At 40.1% G+C, this 21,303-nt stretch overlaps 1 protein-coding gene across 7 annotated transcripts in view; it reads left to right on the top strand.

The window, feature by feature from the left end:
• Nucleotides 1-21,303, top strand: part of spopla (speckle type BTB/POZ protein like a) — a 184,669-nt gene that overhangs the window by 98,271 nt on the left and 65,095 nt on the right. For 6 of the 7 annotated variants that reach the window (XM_072258597.1, XM_072258604.1, XM_072258600.1 and 3 more), the window contains one exon: nucleotides 19,122-19,245. The exons of the other annotated variant lie outside the window; for it this stretch is intronic. The gene's annotated coding sequence lies outside the window, so the exon portion shown is untranslated. The remainder of the gene's footprint in view (nucleotides 1-19,121; nucleotides 19,246-21,303) is intronic. 7 annotated transcript variants of the gene reach the window in all.

A 21,303-nucleotide genomic window follows, 5' to 3' on the forward strand; every position in this document is an offset into this window, starting at 1 on the left:
TTTCATCTTTTCCATTCTAATGATTCCTTTAGTTGCTCTCTGTAGATTTTTGAAAGCTTCCCAGTCTCTATCTTCCCGCTAATTTTTGCTTTGTTGTATACACTCTCTTTTGTTTTGACATTAGTTTTGACTTTGTTTGTCAGCCACGGTTATACTATTTTGCCGTTTTGAGTATTTCTTCGTTTTTGGAATACATCTGTCCTGCACCTTCCTCATTTTTTCCAGAAGCTCTTGCCATTGCTGCTCTGTTGGTATCCCTGCAGCAGCTCCTTGCAATTTACTTTCATTATTTTGAATTGGATAGGTTACTTTGAGGTCAATGTAATTTTAAAGAGTCTGAACCAAGATCTGTATGGGATTACCAGATCACCATTGAATCTAGTAAAAGTATAACTCTTAGTCTAGTAATTCTGAGTACTGTGCTAGCAATGCTTGTGTGGAGGAATCTATATTTGTAAGTTTTTATTATTATCAGCAGTTTATTTGATAGTGTTGAAAAGTTCATGTAGATGTGTTCTAAATTGTACTGTCTTCAGTGCTTAAGTTCCTGCTTTATAATGTGAATTTGTTAGGTTTTGCTATAGGGATACTACCTGATCCAGGGACCTTGCTGTTTTTAGCTGGCATGTGTCCTTGGCTGGATGTCAGGTGTGCTGGTTGGGCGAGACATTTGGGAGGTGGAGTTCAGGGCATCCTGCTTGCACACTAATTCCACAGGAACTGTGTATATGAGCTCTCAGCTGCAATTTAAGAAACCTTTTTGAAGTACATAATCAAATCATAATATGTTGTGAAATCAGTGTGATCTTTTTATTCCTAACTGGACAACCATAATTTTATAGCTGTAGCTCAAATTTGGATGTGGGAGTAAAAAAAAAATCATTTTCTTACACTTGTGTGAAGAGCATGAGGATAAGAAGTGAGAGAATAGGACCAATCAATTGTGACAGTGGAAAAGTGTGTATGGAACCAGAGGAGACAGCAGAGGTACTTAATGAGTACTTTGTTTCAGTATTCACTATGGAAAAGGATCTTGGCAATTGTAGGGATGACTTAAAGCAGACTGAAAAGTTTGCGCGTGTAGATATTAAGAAAGAGAACCTGTTGGAGCTTTTGGAAAACATCAAGTTGGATAAGTCGCCGGGACCGGACAAGATGTACCCCAGGCTACTGTAGGAGGCGAGGGAGGAGATTTGGCAATGATCTTTGCATCATCAATGGGGACGGGAGAGGTTCCAGAGGATTGGAGGGTTGCAGATGTTGTTCCCTTATTCAAGAAAGGGAATAGAGATAGTCCAGGAAATTTATAGACCGAGTGAGTCTTACTTCAGTGGTTGATGGAGAAGATCCTGAGGGGCAGAATTTATGAACATTTCGAGAGGCATAATATGATTAGGAATAGTCAGTATGGCTTTGTCAAAGGCAGGTCGTGTCTTAAAAGTCTGAGTGAATTTTTTTGAGGATGTGACTAAACATTGATGAAGTAAGAGCAGTAGATGTACTGTATATGGATTTCAGCAAGGCATTTGACAAGGTACCCCATGCAAGGCTTCCTGAGAAAGTAAGGAGGCATGGGATCCAAGGGGATATTGCTTTGTAGATCCAGAACTGGCTTGCCCACAGAAGGCAAAGAGAAGCTGTAGACAGGTCACATTCTGCATGGAGTTTGGTGACCAGTGGTGTGCCTCAGTGATCTGTTCTGGGACCCCTTCTCTTCATGATTTTTATAAATGACCTGGATGAAGAAGTAGAGGGTTGGGTTAGTAAATTTGCTGATGACAAAGGTTGGGGGTGTTGTGGGTCGTGTGTAGGGCTGTCAGAGGTTACAGTGGGACATTGATAGGATGCAAAACTGGACAGAGAAGTGGCAGATGGAGTTCAACCCAGATAAGTGTGAGGTGGTTCATTTTGGTAGGTCAAATATGATGGCAGAATATAGTATTAATGGTAAGACTCTTGGCAGTGTGGCGGATCAGAGGGATCTTGGGGTCTGAGTCCATGGGACACTCAAAGCTGCTGCGCAGTTGACTCTGGTTAAGAAAGCATATGGTGCATTGGCCTTCATCAATCGCGGGATTGAGTTTAAGAGCCGAAGGTAATGTTGCAGTTCTATAGGACCCTGGTCAGACCCCACTTGGAGTAATGTGCTCAGTTCTGGTCGCCTCACAGGGTGCAGAGGAGATTTACAAGGATGTTGCCTAGATTGGGGAGCATGCCTTATGATAATAGATAGTGTGACAAGAATACACATAGATTAAGATGTTAGCTGTCCTGTGCTGGCACCAGTGGGATCAGCAGTTGGTCTGCCACCTGTCTTCAGGAGAGAGAGAGATAAAGAAAACAATGGAGCAGCATTTGGAGATGTTAATGAAGGGACGGGAGAGAGTAACGGAAGGAGAGCTGTCAAGATCGGCTCCCCCTTTGAACCCTGAACTGTTTGAAGTGATGGACAGGCGATACCCCAGCAGGGGGATAAAAAGGGACAGGTTCGCTAAGGCAGGACACACACAACACCCCGAGGTAACGAGACCCTGGAAGCAGTGCGTCTTCCACAAGTCGGTGGGAAGTTTTTGGACGGCTGGTCGCGGGACAAGCCATAGACGCACAGGGTGGAAAGGCATGATTGGCGGGAACCTGGTGTGTGTCCACCCTTGTCTGGGTGCCGGGTTCACCGCAGAGAAACGATCGTATCTGGAAACGGAGGGGTCATGGTCGGTGACCTCAGATGACATCATAAAGGGCTCGCACGAAAGCTGACTGCGAAGGTCTGTGTGTGGAAGCCGTTTGAATATTCATTCGTTTTGCTCTCTCCCTCCTTCCCCCCCACTGTCTGCGAACTGAACTGAACTAAATTGAACAGAACTTTGTGTCACTTTGAAACTGGTCATTTACCCCAGACAACGATAGAGCTTGATTGATCCTGTTATCTTAATTCTGTGTACATGTGTGTTTATCATTGCTGAACTGTTGCATTTATTATCCTTTTGATTAGAGTACTGTGTTGCTTGTTTCTTTAATAAAACTTTCTTAGTTCTAGTAATCCAGACTCCAACTGAGTGATCCATTTCTGCTGGTTTGGCAACCCAGTTACGGGGTACGTAACAATAGTGTGAACTTGGCCTTTTCTTCTTGGAGTGACAGAGGATGAGAGGGGACCTGATAGAGGTGTATAAGTTGATGAGAGGCATTGATCGTGTGGATAGTCAGAGGCTTTATCCCAGGGCTGACATGGCTAGCATGAGAGGGCACAGCTTTAAGGTGTTTGGAAGTAGGTACAGAGGAGATTCAGGGGTAAGTTCTTTATGCAGAGAGTGTTGAGTGTGTGGAATGGGATGCCAGCGACGCTGGTGGAGGCAGATAAGATGGGGTCTTTTAAGAGACTCCTGGACACATACATGGAGCTTAGGAAAATAGAGGGCTACGGGTAACCCTAGGTAATTTGTAAGATAAGGAAATGTTCGGCAGAGCTTTCTGGGCCGAAGGGCCTGTATTGTGCTGTAGGTTTTCTGTGTTTCTAACTCAGCAGGTCAGATAGCACCTATGGAAAAAATAAAGTTCAGTTGGCATCTTGGCCTGAAACGTCAACTGTACTTTTTTACCGCAGATGGTTCCTGGCCTGCTGAGTTCCTCTGGTATTTTGTATGTGTTGCTTGGATTTTCAGCATTTACAGATTTTCTTTTGTTTGTGATAATCAAAAAACCTGGTACTGTTAACACCTGCTATGCTCTATTGAAGTTCATCTTACCTTTCCTTAGGAACTTGCATACTTCCTAAAGCCAAGTTGAGCTCAAAAAAGTTTAGATTTGTTCACATAACATTTGGTGGCAGAGATTGCATTTGCTATTTTTCAGCTCTGGACCATTCCAGAGTAACACTCCAATGATTTGGCACCTTTGGGACTCAATGCTGGTTCAGCAAATTTTTGCCAACTTTCCAAAAATATTCCTAATTATATTGCATTATATTTGTATTGCAATTTTACCTATTATTACACGGTAATATCATTCATTTTCTAGTGAACCTCTTCTTTCTTAAAGTAGAAACAAGCATGCACTGCAAACCTACCCATGCTTCTGACTGCTGGTGTTCTGAAGTCCATTCACATTTCTAGCTGCCCATCTGGTCTACAGTCCAGGCTCGGGCTGTACACTCTTCATATTCTGGTCACCTGGCCCAAACCTAGTGGATGAGCAAGCTGTTAAAATTTCCAAGTAATGGATGTCAGATTATCGGAGTTTTACTGCATTTTGTATTGCATTGTGCCGTTATTATTTCCTCAACTTGCAAGTTAGAAATTTTTCAAACATTTTGTTTTAATTTCAGATTTCTGGAATCCAATTTTTTGCATGTCATTGAAAGGTATTTTAATAAGAATTTGTGATATTAGTAATATCTCAAGAGATACTCTTTTTGAACAAAAGGGAACTACTCTTAATGCAAAATTCAATTTAATAAGTAGATCTTGTGTCTCAGGTAAAGGTCTGTCTAGTATTTTCCATGACTCATGGAATGTTGTGTCAGTGCTTCGTGACTTTTTCACCTTGTGCAATGAAACAATTTTGAGATGCTACTAGAGAAACAGATTTGGAAACATAATGCTTGCTAATGCTTGTCTGCATGTGTATTGTGTATACTATTAAATGTCTTTGTTAACTGGTAGAAATGTATGCAAGGCAGGATAACAGGGTTGTTTTCCCTGCTGTGAAATATTGAGTCAGTTTTCACAACACTACAATAGTTTATTTTGTTATAGTGGATGATTTGGAAGTAACATTTTATAACATAGCCATGTACTTGCTATGTAGGAATTTTCATTGTCCTCAACCTCTGATATTGTTTAAAAATTTTTCTGTATTTGCTGCTGAAATGCTAATACGGCTGCAATTATTTGGTCAACAGTGCAGTTATAATACATCATAATGTTGAAATGATGTCATAATATCCTCTGTGCTCATGGTAACTGTTCTCAGAACAGTTTATGATTTGAAAATTTTGTCAGTGAAGTTCAATTCACATAAACAGTTGGTGAAAATCATAGAGGCAGTGAATTATTACGTTCTCAATTAGTGTCAAAACTTTTGGTATTAGTCACAAATCATTTGTAATTTATAGGTTATATTAACTGACAAGATAAAGTATATTGTTTTATTTTGAGAGGAAATCAACCATCTAAAGCAATTACAAATGAAGCTTTTACCTGCGTAGTCTGGAGGCAAGTTTCATGCTTCTATCTGATGCCATTTTTCTTGAATTCTGTGTATATCATGTAATCTTTTTGCGTAATAGTCTACATTTGTGTAGTCTTCAAAACTGTAAAGCTAGATTGAGATGGTGCAATTTTCAGCATCAGTACTGGTGGTAACTCTCGGTGCCCTTTCAGATACCTGCTTATAGCCTTGCTGTGGAGGACACTGGACAATGAAAGTGACTGATAGCTCATAGATGCTGATGTTGAGTTATTGTCAGGGTTATCTCACACTTAAGCAACTTTGCCCCCAACAGCTGAATATCATGTTAGTACAGATAAGGCAATAATGTTGGTGTCTACCTTTCCTGTGGGAGGTTGTCCACATTTATCATGGACTCAATATAAACTTTTTTTGTCAAAGGATGTTGTGCAGCTGAACAATTGGCTCAAGTGCATTATTTTCTATGTTTTATTGAACGTTGTCCACGATTACTTGGGGCTTGGCCTCCAGATATGTGCATCATTAGCATCGTAGGTACCATGCAGTTGAAGTGACTATGCTTCTGGTCTGGAGATGAAGGTTAAGTGGCTTCCCGTTATCCTATAGGTTAACTTTACTCTGGCTAGAAGCTCATTGGAAATGAGATGCAGCATCTTGCTAACATAGACTGAGACACAAGTTGGAGCAATGAAACTTCCTTTCTTGACGCCATGGATGAAGTCAAGCTTTGTTAAATTTTGCAAAACATAAATGTTTTTCTGTATGCGTACTGTGTATACTTTTAAATGTCTTGGTTAAGTGCAGCTGACAGAAATGTAGGATTACAAGGCTGTTTTCCCTTCTGTAAAGTATTGAGTCAGCTTTCATAACTCCAGAAATGGAAATATATAATTGAGTTTATTTTCTTATAGTTGCTGTTTTGCAAGTAAAATTTTACAACATAGTCAGTACTTGGCTAAAACCAACCTGCTTTTCCATGTAATAGCTGTAGGGCATTCATTATTTGTAACAGATTGATTCTTTCATTTTATAAATGGGGTGAAGGAACAATATGTAGTAACTGCTCCTGGAATATAAAATCCATGAGCATTACATTGAAACTCCCTTATGTGCACTATAAGATCTGTACGTGAAGCTTAAATTTCAACAGAACTTTGCCTGGTACTAGTTCAATGCTAAATTCTTTATAGTAGTTAGGAGTAATTAAAAAGTATGTTGGCATCTCATTTTTGCTTTCTTGGCAAGGCAGTTTTTGAAATTGATGTTTGTATAGGGGAACTCTTTGCATCTAGATGGAGACCTTCAACGGCTTTTTTACATTTGTATTTACTCAGGAATTGGACACAGTCGTTAGAAGTCAGGTAATACAGCAGCGACTTAATGAACCCTATACCAATTACAGAGAGGACGTATTTGTTGTCTTGAGGCAAATTAGGGTGGACAAATCCCCAGGGCCTGACAGTGTTCTCCTGAATCCTGTGGGAGCCAAGTGCAGAAGTTACAGCGGCCCTAGCAGAGATTGATTTATTTATTGAGATGCAGTGTGGAATAGGCCTCTCGAGTTAAACTGCCCTGCAATGCTCCAATTTAATCTAATTTGGCCTAATCATGGGACAGTTTACGATGACCATTTAACCTACCAACTAGTACGACTTTGGACTGTGGGAGGAAATGAGAACACCTGGAGGAAACCCATGCTGTCACAGGGAGAACATACAAACTCCTTACAGGCAGCAGCAAGAATTGAACCCTGGTCACCTGCACTATAAAGCAGTGTGCTTAACCACTATGCTACTGTGTTGCTCCAGATGATATTTAAATCGTCCTTAGTGACAGGTAAATTACTGGAGGATTGCTAATGCTGTTCCGCTGTTTAAGAAAGGTCTCTGAGCTTAACATCAGTAGTAGGAAAGTTATTGGAAGGTGTTCTGACGGACCAATTAGAGCATAAGACCATAAGATATAAGACCATAAGTAGGCTATTCGGCCCATTGAGACTGCTCCGCCATTCAATCATGGACTGATCCAATTCTTCCAGTCATCCCCATTCCCCTGCCTTCTCTCCATACCCTTTGATGTCCTGGTTAATCAAGAACCTATCTCTCTCTGCCTTAAATACACCCAATCTCTTGGCCTCCACAGCCACTCGTGGCAACAAATTCCACAGATATACCACCCTGTGACTGAAGTAATTTCTCTGCATCTCTGTTCTAAGTGGACATCCTTCAAACCTGAGATTGTGCCCTCTCGTCCTAGACTCCCCTACCATGGGAAGTACCTTTGCCATATCTAATCTGTTCAGGCCTTTTAACATTTGGAATGTTTCTATGTGATTTCTGCCCCCCCTCCCCCCCCCCATTCTCCTGAACTCCAGGGAATACAGCCCAAGAGCTGCCAGACTTTCCTCATAAGGTAACCTTTTCATTCCTGGAATCATTCTCGTGAATCTTCTCTGAACCCTCTCCAATGTCTGTACATCCTTTCTAAAATAAGGAGCCCAACACTGCACACAATACTCCAGGTGTAGTCTCATGAGTGCCTTATAGAGCCTCAATATCATATCCCTGCTCTTATATTCTATATATCTAGAAATTTATACCAACATTGCATTCACCGCCTTCATCGCTGACTGAGCCTGGAGGTTGACCTTCAGGGTATCCTGCACAAGGACTCCCAAATCCCTTTGCATCTCTGCATTTTGAATTCTCTCCCCATCTAAATAATAGTCTGCCTGTTTATTTCTTCCACCAAAGTGCTTTACCATACACTTTCCAACATTGTACTTCATTTGCCACTTATTTGCCCATTCCCCTGAACTATCTAAGACTCTCTACAGGCTCTTTTCCTCTACCCATTCCTCCACCTATCTTTGTATCATTGCAAATTTAGCCACAAATCCATTAATCCCATAGTCCAAATCATTGACATGCATCGTAAAAAGAGCAGCGCTCCCAACACTGACCCCTGTGGAACTCCATTGGTAACCAGCAGCCAGCCAGAATAGGATCCCTTTATTCCCACTCTCTGTTTGCTGCCAATCTGCCATTGCTCCATTGATGCTAGTAACTTCCCTGTAATTCCATGGGCTCTTATCTTGCTAAGCAGCCTCATGTGCAGCACTTTGTCAAAGGCCTTCTGAAAATCCAAGTAGACCATATCTACTGCATCTGCTTTGTCTACCCTTCTTGTAATTTCCTCAAAAAATTGCAGTAGGTTTGTCGGGCAGGATTTTCCTTTTGGAAAACCATGCTGGCTTTGGCCTATCTTGTCATGTGCTGCCAGGTACTCCATAATCTCATCCCTAACAATCGATTCCAACAACTCCCCAACTACTGATGTCAGGCTAACAGATCTATAGTTTCCTTTTTGCTGCCTCCCACCTTTCTTGAATAGTGGAGTAACATTTGCAATTTTCCAATCATCCAGTACAATGCCAGAATCTATCGATTTTTGAAAGATCATTATTAATGCCTCCGCAATCTCTCCAGCTACTTCCTGTAGAACCCGGGGGTGCATTTCATCAGGTCCAGGAGATTTATCCACCCTCAGACCATTAAGCAGCCTGAGCACCTTTTCAGTCATAATTTTCACTGCACATCCTTCACTTCCTTGACACTCTTGAATGTCCGGTATACTGCAGATGTCTTCCACTGTGAAGACTGATGTAAAATACGCATTCAGTTCCTCTGCCATCTCTGCATCTTTCATTACAATATCTCCAGCGTCATTTTCTATTGGTCCTAAATCTACCCTCAATTCTCTTTTACCCTTTATATACTTAAAAAAAAGCTTTTAGCATCTTCTTTGAACATATGAATATAGAATATAGAAATCTACAGCACATCACAGGCCCTATGGCCCACAATGTTGTGCTGATCATGTAACCTACTCTAGAAACTGCCTAGAATTTCCCTAATGGATAGTCTTCTATTTGTCTAAGCTCCATGTACCTATCTAAGGGTCTCTTAAAAGACCCTATTGTATCCACTTCCACCACTGCCACCGGCTGTGCATTCTAAGCACCCACCACTCTGTGTGGAAAAACTTAACCCTGACATCCCCTTGATACCTATTTCCAAGCATCTTAAAACTATGCCCCTTTGTGTTAACCATTTCAGCCCTGGGGAAAAAGCCTCTGGTTATCTGCATGATCAGTGCTCCTCATCTTAACCACCTCTATCAGGTCGCCTCTCATCCTCCATCGCTCCAAAGAGAAAAGGCCAAGTTCATTCAACCTATTCTCATAAGGTACACCCTTCAATCCAGGCATCATCCTTGTAGGTCTTATACAGTTGAACATTATTGCACTGAGGAGTATGACAGAAGAAAAGGTTCTGGGAATAGAGGTCCCTAATTCTTTGAAAGTTGCGGCACAGGTAAATGGGGTCATAAAGCTTTTGGCATATTTTCCTTCATAAATCAAAGTATTGACTTGAAGAGGTGGGATGTTATGTTGAAGTTGTATAAGATTTTGGTGAGGCCTAATTTGGAGTATTGTATCCAGTTTTTGTCACCTACGTACAGGAAAGATGTAAATAAGATTGAAAGAGTACAGAGAAAATTTACACGGATGTTGCCAGAATTAGAGAACCTGAGTGTGAAGGAAAGATTGAATATGTTAGACCTTTATTCCTCTAATTACTTGTACTACTGTTCTTGTTAGAGGGGGAGAAAACATGAGCTCCTGTGAATGGTACTCTATAATCAACCTTTTTGTGGTGGTTTCCTCTTGCCTTCAACAATTTCCTTTTCACTGCTTGTTTTTCCTTCTTCCATTGTATAGTTTTCTTTATGTACATCTTTTCTGAATCTGGGTCATTTACAAGGGAAGTTTAGGGCTACCTCCAGACTTGGTTGAAATTGCTTAAGAATATTTCACTGTAAAGCCACGGTAAATGGAAGTGAAATATTTGGGTCATATCAGTCTAGGTTCTTGAAAATTAGAATCATAGTCCAGTTTATGATCACTGACGTACTCAGTGTGATTAGTGAGCATAAGCTATTCTTGGAGTGCAAGAACCAAGTTTATCTGATTGTTTCCTTTATGCTATTGAAACTGGTTAGCTAGTTTCAGTAACTACACTCATCAACAACATAAAAGGATTAACTTCAAAATAATTCTAGTTTGAAAATAAAATACAAATCTGTGTCTTATTGTGGTTCTGGAGGGGAGTGAGTTCCTTTTCACCTTGCTTAGTACAGGCATTCTAAGATTTTCAAGCTTTCATGATAGTTCTTTGACTATTTTAGGCACACGCTTTTAAATCTGCGCATCTGTTGATTAACCGCCAACTCATTACCACAAGGATCCACTGACGGTAAATATCCATGATGCATTTGCCCAACCTTTTGGATTTACAAAATTACACTTAAATTATCTCCAGGAGAGCATTTGTTTTGTAAATCAAGTGGTTCTGTGGTATAACATGCTCTTTATATTATGGAGCTTTTTGGTAAACTTTTAAAATAGTTGAAGTATTCTTGCGAAGTGTCAGTACTTGATATAAATTCGACTGAGGGCCTTAATATTGTATTTTTAAAACCAAATCTACACATCAGTTCCACTTGTACAGAGTATTGAAGATTATATTCTTGATCGTAACTGTAATTACATAGGAGACTTCAGAATAGGCTTTGTCATTAATGATATCCAATGTGAAAAATGCCAGAATAGAATATAGGTCAGCTTAAAACAAAAGACTTTGACAAGTTTTGAATCAAAGTACCATTTACTAGTTCTTGTTTATTACATTATTAATGTACTTACTGCTGTTAGGGGAAAACACGATGGCATCCCTTGTCACCTGTGGATGAACTTGCCCAACCATATAACAAGTATAAACCTGAAGTGACTTGCCCAGGCAGAATGAAAAGCAACTTCAGTTGTTGAACAAGAGATTTGTTTACTGTAGGGAGTTGATCTTGTTTTTGCTGTCTATGGAAACCAGACTAGAAAATGTTATTTTGCTGCTGTCTTCTAACAAAATGGTTCTGCTTGTACCTTCTGCTGAAGAACTCCAATATAAGTGAGTGCTTACATTTTTAATTAATTACCTTTATCATGAAACAAAAGTGAGTTCTACCGGATTATTATAGTAAGACACCATTCCTGAGATACTTGTGTAAACGTTCTGATTGTTGTGTTTTTAAAAGCTGTGTAATGTAGTTTTAAGTGCAAATAGACAGTGTATTAGATGGCAGCAACACACAGCAGGCAAGGCAGCATCTATGGAAAAGAGTATAGTTGACGTTTGGGGTTGAGAGCCTTCGTCAGGACTGGAGAAAAAGAGGTGAATTACAGTTGGGTGAGAGGAGAAGAGGAAGAAGTGCAAGTGATAGGTGAAACCAGGAGGGTGGGGAGAGGAGTGAAGCAAAGAGCTGGGAAATTTATTGGTGAAAGAGATACAGGGCTCAAGAAGGGGAGTCTAATAAGAGAGGACAGAAGGCCATGGAAGAAAGAAAAGGGGGAAGAGCACCAGAGGGAGGTGATGGGCAGGTAAGGAGAGGAGGTGAGAGATGGAAATGGGGAATGGTGAAGGCCGGGGGGGAGGGAGCGGGCATTGACGGCAGTTTGAGAGATTGATGTTCATGCCATCAGTTTGGAGGTTACCCAGATGGAATATAAGGTGTTGCTCCTCCAACCTGAGTGTGGCCTCATTACAACAGGCCATGAACTGACATGTTGGAATGGGAAGTGGAGTTAAAATGGCTAGCCACTGGGAGATCCTGTTTTTTCTGGCGGACGGAGCTCAGCGTAGTGGTCTCCCAATCTACGTTGGGTCTCACTGATGCACAGGAGGCCACACCAGGAGCACCATCTACAGTAGATGACCCCAACCTACTCGCAGGTGCAGTGCTGCCTTGCCTGGAAGGATTGTTTGGGGCCCTGAATGGGAGTGAGTGAGGAGGTGTAGGGGCAGGTGTAGCACTGGTTCTGCTTGCAGGGATAAATGGCAGAAGGGAAATCAGTGGGGAGAGACGAATGGGCAAGGGAGTTCTTCTTGATTCTGCTGAGTTCCTCCAGAAATTTGTGTGTGTTGCTTGGATTTCCGGTATCTGCTGATTTTCTCTTGTTTGATATCAAATGCAAGGTTTCTTTCCTCACATCGAAATTGATTAAAAAGCAGAGAAAAATAAAAAACATATTTTCTTATTTCAGAATGTTAATTATTTCTTTACAACAGCTGCCACATTATTTAGATTCTTTCATTTGTGCTCACACCTCAATACTTTGCTTGCACCTGAGCTGTCTTCAAAACCTCTTAAAATTTGACTTCCATTTTCCTCGATTTTATTCTTTTCTAATTCTAAATAATTTTGACCTGAATAATTTTAAGAATTAGATAAGAATAAAATCAAGGGAAATGATAGAAGTAAAGGACATTAAATGACAAACTTGAAGGTGGTAATAGTGAGGGAAGAAAAGTCTGGAGGAGCAGCTGTATGTTGAGGCTGCAGATTTAGTAGATGAGAAAACTGTTGGAATGAAAATGTGAAATGAAAATGTTTGAAATTCAGACTACCTGAAATCTGTTAATCACTGAATCACTGAAATCATTGCATCAGATAGCAGCAAGCATACTGTGGTCTATAGGACACAGAGAAATAGACAATAGGTGTAGGAGTAGGCCATTCGGCCCTTCAATCCAGCACTGCCATTCACTGTGATCATGGCTGATCATCCACTATCAGTATCCAGTTCCTGCCTTATCCCCATAACCTTTGATTCCACTATCTTTAAGAGTTCTATCCATCTCCTCTTTGAAAGCATCCAGAGGCTTTGCATCCACAGCCTTCTGGGGCAAAGCATTCCATATATCCACCACTCTCTGGCTGAAAAAGTTTTTCCTCAACTCCGTTCTAAGTGGCCTACTCCTAATTCTTAAACTATGATATTATGGTCTTTAAAACACTGAGTTAGTTTAACAGATTTCAGGTACTTTGCATCTCTCACATTTTTGTTACACATATGGATGAAGAACAGAATTTGACATCTAATAATTTATCCATCTCAAAAGATTTCTTTTATTCTTCATTGCATCATTCACCTGCTATTGAGTTTTTTTTGTACAGATATTTGCTGTATTTGTAAGTCCATTGATCATTCATTGTGAAGTATTTCTTCCCATCTATAATTTATCTTTTTCAATGTTGCATTACCTTACCCATTCACTTCCCATCCCTTAACAATCTTGTTTCCTTCTAAGTTAATTTTGAAACCTATTCATCTCTTATGACTCAGCAAGTTAGATTTGGGTCAGGCGCTGAATGCGTTCTGTCTGCAGCATTTTCATCACTTGAAATGTCATGTGACCAGTCACCTGTTCAAGTCTCAACAAAATATTGTATAAATCAGAATTAGGTTTATTATCAATGCAATGCATAATAGAGAAGAAAAACTAAATTACACTAAATTTATATTAATAATAGTTAAATTAAATAGTGCAAAAAAAAAAGAAATAAAAAATGTAGTAAGTAAGTGTTCTTGGGTTCAATGTCTATTCTGAAATCAGATGACTGGAAGAAGTTCTTCCTGAATTGTTGAGAGTGTGCCTCTGGGTTCAGGTTCTGGAGCTTCTTGATTAGAACCGTAGGAGTATTGGTGTTTAATGCTAAGCTATAGTCAATAAATAGCATCCTGACAAAGGTATTTGTATTGCCAAGGTGATCCAAGGCCACGTGGAGAGCCAATGAGATCGTGCCCATCATAGACCTATTGTGGTGTTAGGGAAATTGCAGTGGATCCAAGTCCTTGTTGAGGCAGGAGTTGATCCTAGCCATAACCAACCTCTCAAAGCACTTATCACTGTAGATGTGAGTGCTACTGGTGATGGTCATTAAGGCAGCTCACCCTGCTCCTCTTGGGCACTGATATAATTGTTGTCCTTTTGAAGCAGGTGGAGACTTCCAACTAACAGTGAGATTGAAAATGTCTTTCAATACTCCCGTCAGTTGGCTGGCACAGGTTTTCAGAGCCTTTCCGGTACACCAGCGGAGCCTGTCGCCTTGCGAGGGTAGATCCTCTAGAAAAAAAAAACAACCTGACATCGGCCACCAAGAGAGATCACCGGGTCACCAGGTGCTGCAGGGATCCTCACAGCTGTAGTTCTATTCTCTCTTTCAAAGGTATTAAGCTTGTCTGGGAGTGAAGCATCATTGCCGTTCATGATGCATGCTCTATGCTGTACAATTAATAAAAACCTGTGGTATTGATATCCTTGTAGGCAGTAATATCCATGGAAGTGAATTACTGAGTAAAGTTGAGCAAGGGTCACGATTAATATTCATTTGAATTAACAGAAAACTTTTTTTTTTGAAAAATTCTCTTATTATTGCCGGTGGCAAATGCTGACAAACAGGAAAGTGAATTGTTAAGAATTGTACTAAAGTCAAAAGCTGGACATCAAATTAGAGACCAAGAAACCTGAATAAAGGAAAATGTGATGGAAATTTTTTGGAGATGGGCAGCTAAATAGTGAACCTTAACTGTAAATATTTTGTCTGTATTATTTGTATTGTGCATCCTTGGTTGATTTTGATCCAGTGATGGGATCTTTTCTAGAATTTCTAGTAACTTTATAATCTACTAACATAAACAATGAAATCAGATTGTTTTAGTTTAACAAAATTGATTGAATTTCTTTGTGTATGAATTGAGCAGTAAATAATATGGTGTTCATCATAATATGCATTGAACTAATTTCCAATTCTTTTGAAAATAGTTTATTCATAGTATAGAGAGTAAGTATAGTTGTCATGACATTTTCTTGATTCACTGTACCAAGTAATTTCTAGTCAAACAACAAATTCCAGAAATCCTCTGTCCAATTATTTGTAATTCCCTAATAGTTTTGCATCTGGTAGTTTATCACGCATCCTCCTGACTGACTTGTGGGCAAGATCCCATTAATCCATTTTGACTCATTAGGGCGCTTACAAAAGTACTGTAAAACTGTAACCTGTTAAAATGATTTAAAATGTTTTGGAAATAAAGTGTACCATCCAATATAGTGAAAACTCTGCAAGTCTAGACTATCATACTCCTGAGTATCAGATTATTGGAGTTTCACTGTAATGGGTTCCCTAGGATATGTCAGTGTTACTAACCCTATAATGACAGGACTCTAGAATGTGGTCTGTTCTCACAGACGCTTTGTGGCTGGATCAAGGTTCAGTGTGTCCATCATTCACTTGTGGATTATTCCTTGCACTGAAGGGCCAACATACTTTGCCTGGGCTAAAGATAGTCTAACAGTCCATAGTCTGTGTTCTAAGGACTGTCCAAATGGAACAGTCCATAGAGCAGAGTTCTTGGAATGAACATCCTCTGGAACCAATGCCTTCAATGTGGCAAATATGTTGAAATATGTTATTCTGTGCATAGCATTTGTTATTGACTTATGGTTGGAGTAGTGTTCTATTTTATGGCTCATTAAATATGGTTAGAATTGATGCTTTTGTGGTATAACACATCAATGAACAGCTCCATTATATAAAGTGATAATAATAGTGGGTTTTGCCCTAGCAGAACAATGAATATGGCCTGAATATGCACAGTGCAAGACCTTGGAGACCAGAACAAGGCTAATTGAGGTTCAGGGCTAAGTGTTTTAAGTAGTCACTGCTGGGGATGTAAAAGAAATTTAAGCATTTGGATTCTTGACTCACCAGTGACTACATGAAGCACTTATCCCTGAATCTCAGTTAGTCTTGTATACCTGATTGTTTGCTGTGATACATAGGAATGAAAGTGGGCCATTCACTTGGGAGTTATAACTGATCTTTGACTGTAAAGCATTGATCAAAGCCACACTTAGATTATTGTGAGCTGTTTTAGGCCCTTGATCTTTGAAAGGATGTGCTAGCATTGAAGAGGGTCCAGAGGAGGTTCAGGCGAATGATCCCAGGAATAAAAGGGTTAACATACGAAGAGCGTTTGATAGCTTTGCGCCTGTACTCTCTGGGGTTTAGAAGAATGGGCATAGAAGGGGAGGGATTCTAATTGAAACCTATTGTGTAGTGAAAGGCTTAGATAGAGTGAACATAGGTTGTTTCCTGTAGTGGGGCACAGCATCAGAATTGAGAGAAGTCCACTTAGAACAGAGATGAGGAATTTCTTTAGCTGGAGGGTGGTGAATCTGTGGAATTCAGTGCCACAGGTGGCTATGGAAGCCAAGTTGTTGGATATATTTAAAAGGGAGGTTAAGTTCTTGATTAGTAAGGGGTCAAAAGTTACGGGAAGAAGGCAGAAGAATAGGGTTGAGAGGGCGAATAAATGAAATGATGGAGTGGTAGAGCAGATTTCGTGGGCCAAATGGCATAATTCTGCTCCTATGTCTTATGGAGAATGAAAGAAGATCAAATTTTGCTTGATACCAACTATAAGCAGGTTTTGCTGTACAATGTTTGTTCTAATTTCTGATCCCTCTTGTTCAGAATTCTTGCAGTTGGAGGAAAATGTTTTTGTATTTCCCCCATTAAATTTGGGGTAACGTCTTGACTGTCTTTTGATCTCTTAAGCTCGAAGTATAAATCAAGTTTATGCTATTTGTTATCTCATTAAATGTATAAGTCTTGGGATCATTCTGGTGAATCTGCACAATACTCCTTCCAAGGCCAGTGTATCTTTCACGAACTTCAGTGTATGAAACCAAATGCAAGCTAGTACTTTGTGAATAGCTAAAACATCTCTTCACCTTCCTATCCCAATCCTGTTGAGATAAGTAATTCAAAATACAGTATATATAGAATATTTTTTAACAATATGCACTAGCTTATTGGTGATTTTCAGCTAGAAGCTAGAGAAGTAGAGAATAGATAATTAATCCTCAGTAATTGTAGAGGCTATATTGTTGCACTTCTATAAAGTGCCATGATGTGACATTGGGGACACTTTCATATTGGCTCTAGTGATTGAAAGAAGCAAAAAATTTGAAGAGAGGGTCTGGAAGTATAGTTTGTTTTGTTTAACATACAGATGTCCCCCGCTTTTCGAACATTCGCTTTACGAAACCTCACTGTTACGAAAGACCTACATTAGTACCCTGTGTTCGCTTTCAGAAGGTGTTTTCACTATTACGAAGAAAGGCAGCGTGCGCCCCGAGCAGCCGCTCTCCCCCGGATTCGGAATGGCATTGCTTTAACACGTGCCTGTGAGCAGCTGTTAGCAAGATGAGTTCTAAGGTGTCGGAAAAGCCTGAAAGAGCTCGTAAGGGTGTTACATTTAGCGTAAAACTAAACATAATTAAGCGTTTCAATCGTGGTGAACGAAGCAAGGACAAAGTGAGTTTGGCTTGTGGAAGCTGATGAAGATGATGTTTTGGCATCTCATGACCAAGAACTGATAGATGAAGAGCTGATGCAATTGGAAGAGGAAAGGATAACAATCGAAACCGAATGCAGTAGCGAAAGTGAAGCAACTGCGTGAGATTTTTGCTGCAATGATAAAGTACGACTTTAATTTTGAAAGGGTACGTAGGTTTAGGGGATATTTGCAGGATGGTTTGAGTCCTTATAAAGAACTGTATGATAGAAAAATGCGCGAGGCTCAGCAGTCAAGCAAGCCTTCCACATCAGCTACAGCAGAGGACGAACCTCGACCTTCGGCATCGAGGTGGGCAGTCATAGGAGAGGATGAGCTGCCCATCCTGATCGACGATGAGATGACACCCCTCTGTCCCACCACCCCAACCCCCGGGCCCCGGACAGATACTGTACCGATTCGCAGAGAATGCAGCGGTAGCCGGAAGGCACACAGCACATCTTTAAGAAAAAAGCCGAAATAAACATGCTAATTAATTAGGTGCCGCCTAGTACGTAATTGTCGGCCCAGATCAGAGGCGATGCAATCTACTTCATATCATTCCTGCTTTTACTATATGTTACTGTTATTTTAGTTTTTATGTGTTATTTGGCATGATTTGGTAGGTTATTTTTGGGTCTGCGAGCGCTCACAAAATTTTCCCATATAAATAAATGGTAATTGCTTCTTTGCTTTACGACATTCCAGCTTGCGAACCGTTTCATAGGAACGCTCTACCTTTGGATGGCGGGGGAAACCTGTATTGCTGTAGGCCTTTTGGGCAAAAAAGTCTGTTACAATTAATTTGCAAAATCTGAAACATTCATTCTGCTCCAGATTCATAGGAATTTAGATACAATTTATGATTGCGTTTGGTATGTTGTGCAATCTACTAAGGTGAAGTTGGGGACATGTTGCAAATATTTCACTGATTTTCTTCTCCCATTTATTTTAAGTAATTGTTTTCACTCACTGATCATGTTTATAAATGATTTATTTGCCCTTTATTGCTTTCACTATTAAATGATCATGGCTGCCAGTTTTGTTCTCCAGAGACTCCTCTGGAACTTGAACTCTTAGCTTCTTGAATTGCTAACACTTACAGAAGGCTCTTCGTCACATTTATTGTAATGTGTGGCAGCTTTGTTAGAAAAATTCCATTTGATCAAAGCACTTGAAGTAAACCGATCACAATGGAATTTAATGAGTGCAATAAATTATTTTGAATTAAGTATGTCAGGTTGTAGGCACTTTTTATTAATACTGTTTGCTTGCTGCATTTTGATATACATTCATTTGTAGTACTGGCATTAGGAAGTGAGAGATACATCCATGCAAATTCTGTTTGGCCAATGATTTTGTGATATTTCAACTTCTGTATGAGTCTACCAAACAACTTTCATTGTAGCCTCCTGTTTTGCATGAGTCTTTACACATGGGAAATATTTTTACAAATTCTCCACATATCACTTTTCATTAAATGAACTTCAATTGCTTAATAAAATGGACCTCATTGAGAACAGTATGTTTACAATTTTGGCAGTTCACAGTAATGAGCCATGCAATGATATTTTTTATATAAAAGTTAAAGAGCTACTTCTTTTAAAAAAGAAAATCTTTTCTTTTGTAGGCATCAGTTTCCTGGCAATGACTCCATTCTAGCAAGTATACAATATTCCCGAGTGAAGGTAACATTCCCCAGATAATTGGGATTTGCAGATTGAAAAGGGCAACCACAGAGTTATTGCTATTAGGTGAGTACGCTGTATCTAAATTTTGCCTTTCAAGTTTAAGATGTGTGTATGACAATGTCAGTGTTACCAGATTCTTTAATAGAGATTTTAAAAAAAAATCTTCAAACCTTTCAGATAGTCTTCCGATCTTCCTTCTATCTCATGATGACATTGACATCATACTAATTGATTAATAGTTACAGGGTAACAATCACTCTGAGCACCGGTGCCCCACAAGGCTGTGTACTCAACCCCATGCTGTGTACACCCATGGTTGTGTAGCCAAGTTTCCATCGAACTCAATATATAAGTTTGCTGATGACACATCAATTGTAGGCCGTATCTCGGGTAATGATGAGTTTGAGTACAGAGAGGAAATTAAGAATCTGGTGGCGTGGTGTGAAGACAATAACCAATTCCTCAACGTCAGCAAGACGAAGGAATTGGTTGTTGACTTCAGTAGGAGTAGTGGACCTCACAACCCAATTTACATCGGCGGAGCGCAAGTGGAACAGGTCAAAAGCTTTAAGTTCCTCGGGGTCAATATCGCAAATGACCTGACTTGGTCCAATCAAGCAGAGTTCAATGCCAAGAAGACCCACCAGTGCCTTTACTTCCTGAGAAAACTAAAGAAAATTGGCCTGTCCCCTAAAGCCCTCACTAATTTTTATAGATGCACCATAGAAAGCATTCTTCTAGGGTGCATCACAACCTGGCATGGAAGTTGTCTTGTCCAAGACCGAAAGAAGCTGCAGAAGATTGTGAACATGGCGCAGCACATCACACAAACCAATCTTCCGTGCGTGGACTCACTTTACACCGCATGCTGTCGGAGCAGTGCTGCCAGGATAACCAAGGACATGACCCACCCAGCCAACAGACTTTTCATCCCTCTTCCCTCCGGGAAAAGGTTCAGGAGCCTGAAGACTTGTACAGCCAGATTTGGTAACAGCTTCTTTCCAACTGTAATAAGACTGCTGAACAGATCCTGACCTGGATCTGGACTGTACCCTCCAAATATCCGGAGCTGTCTGTTTTTTTACACTACCTTATTTTCCATTTTTCTATTTTCAATTTATGAATTATAATTTAAATTTTTAATATTTACTAATTTTTAATATTTTTAATATTTAACATTTATAATCCAGAGAGTGGGAGGCACAGAATCAAATATTGCTGTGATGATTGTACGTTCTAGTATCAATTCTTTGGCGACAATGAAGTATAAAGTATGGTTTCTCTATTCTTTATAATATCATCGTCATTTGTTTGTATTTAATTTAGTGTTCAGACTTTCATTGTGAAAGTGTAGTTAGGATTGGTTAAGCCTCAGCCATTGTCTATATACTCTAGCAAGTGCCAATGATTGCAGTTAACAGAATTTTATTTTGGATGTATGTCAAATACAGCATGAAAATAGCTTCTTGCATAGGTGCTGGTATGGAATTATTGTCCCAGTAAAGGTCTCAGTCCAAAAAAAAATCAACTGTTTATCCCCCTCTATGGATGCTGCCTGACTTACTGAGTTCCTCCAGTATTTTGTGTGTTGTTTAGAATTGCTTAACATTATCTCTGAAGGCTGTTTCTATACAATAGCTGACACAGAAAATTTCAGCATGTTGTCACTCTTAATATGAATGCAACATATTTAAAATGATTAAAAGTACATTTATTCTCAAAGTATCTGTGTAGTGTACAACCCTGAGAGTCATCTTCCCACAGCCTCGAAACAACAAAACCCTATGGAGCAACACACATCAAAGTTGCTGGTGAGCACGGCAGGCCAGGCAGCATCTCTAGGAAGAGGTACAGTCGACGTTTCAGGCCGAGACCCTTCGTCAGGACTAACTGAAGGAAGAGCTAGTAAGAGATTTGAAGGTGGGAGGGGGAGGGGAGATCCAAAATGATAGGAGAAGACAGGAGGGGGAGGGATGGAGCCAAGAGCTGGACAGGTGATTGGCAAAAGGGGTATGAGAGGATCATGGGACAGGAGGCCCAGGGAGAAGGAAAGGGGGGAGGGGGCGAAAGCCCAGAGGATGGTCAAGGGGTATAGTCAGAGGGACAGAGGGAGAAAAAGGA

Source organism: Mobula birostris, chromosome 5 (genome assembly GCF_030028105.1).
Source record: "Mobula birostris isolate sMobBir1 chromosome 5, sMobBir1.hap1, whole genome shotgun sequence".
NCBI lineage: Eukaryota > Metazoa > Chordata > Chondrichthyes > Myliobatiformes > Myliobatidae > Mobula > Mobula birostris.